Source organism: Phyllostomus hastatus, unplaced genomic scaffold (assembly GCF_019186645.2).
Source record: "Phyllostomus hastatus isolate PE091 unplaced genomic scaffold, TTU_PhHast_1.1 phas_contig_17, whole genome shotgun sequence".
Taxonomy (NCBI): domain Eukaryota; kingdom Metazoa; phylum Chordata; class Mammalia; order Chiroptera; family Phyllostomidae; genus Phyllostomus; species Phyllostomus hastatus.
In genome coordinates this window covers 41483993-41485386 of record NW_025333664.1, presented here as the reverse complement: position 1 = coordinate 41485386, position 1394 = coordinate 41483993, and the positions used below count along the sequence as shown (strand labels likewise).

At 37.7% G+C, this 1394-nt stretch overlaps 1 pseudogene; it reads right to left on the bottom strand.

The window, feature by feature from the left end:
• Positions 1-336: 336 nt before the first annotated feature.
• LOC123815259 lies at positions 337-825 on the bottom strand (annotated as a pseudogene).
• Between the last annotated feature and the right edge of the window lie 569 nt (positions 826-1394).

Sequence of the window (1394 nt, the reverse complement as noted above, 5' to 3'; positions counted from 1 at the left end):
CAACTGTACTGGTGAGAACATGGCATGGATTGAAGATGGGAGAGATGTTTAAAAATGAAAGGGGAAAGCCCAAATCTGCACCTTTTTCTCTCTCCTTTCATTATTTTTTCATGTGGTACAAACCTCTGATTTTTTTTTAGTTTAAGTGCATTTTTTTTAGAAAACCTACATGCCTTGATTTTCTTAAAAATAATGCCTCTGCTCCAAATAATCAAGGTCAAAATAAATGAAGAGCTCAAGATAACATCAGTCCTATTCGTTTTAGTCCTGGTGTGTGGATTACAAGCAGCAGCCAGTTATGATAATGAGTGATATAGATCCAGATTGTCAAACTTGTTAACATTTTTCCATTTCTAAACCATCCTTAAAGAGAATCATACATGGATTAGCACAATGCTCATGATACTCCAACAGAACAACCATACCTTCTGGATGCAAGTTTTTACCAGTGAAGACTTGGTAGTTTTTGAATTTAGCAAGAATGTGCTTGATTTGTTCTGTGGCCCCTGTCATAAAGGTTTTACTCTATTTTGGTCTTTGTTCTTTACATTTCCCTTTGATTGATTTCATGTAATCTTTGGTGCTTCTTGTAGGCTTCTTTTGTGAGGTTGGTTTCTTGCAAATGATGATGGTTCATGACAAATCAACACCAGTGATTACAGTGCTGTCAGTACCTTTACACTCTGGGCCTTCAGTGGAGCCATTTCCACCAATAAGTGAGTCATTAGTGTTACTCTCTGTCCTACTGATCATCTTCCCCTCTACCTCCAGGCAAAGCCCATCTGGGATCTCTCAGATCTCATAGATATCCAACATCTCATCATGGTTGATGAAGTCCTGTAGATGATCATGATGGAGGCTGGAAGGAGGCAGCAGCAGCAGCATTGGTAGCAGAAACCTAGACCTTGGAGAAAGTGCTACAGTGCAGCCAGAGTAGTGCTTGGGAATTGGGGAATGAACAGGTGGAAAAAAACCTCTGATTTTCTTTTTTCTTTAAATTTATTTGAAAGAAAGAGAGAGCAATTAATTTGTTCTACTTATTTATGCATCCATTGGTTGATTCTTATATATGCATCTATGTGGGGATGAACCCACAACTTTGGCATAACAGGATGATATTCTATCCAAATTAGCTACCCAGCCATGGCAACGTCTGATTTTTTTAAGAGACAAAGGTATGATGTAAGATGACCAGCAGAAGTGGTGACACTAACCACAGTGATCAAACAGGCCTGCACATTGTTTGTTCAGAGAAAAATATATGGCTTAGTTTCAGTGATTTCATTGGATTCTAAACATGGCCAATTATGGCTCAATTATATCAGTTATACAAATTCAGCTTTTGAAAATATTTGCAAATCAAAAAGGGACTGTGATACTTTAACATAAACTAA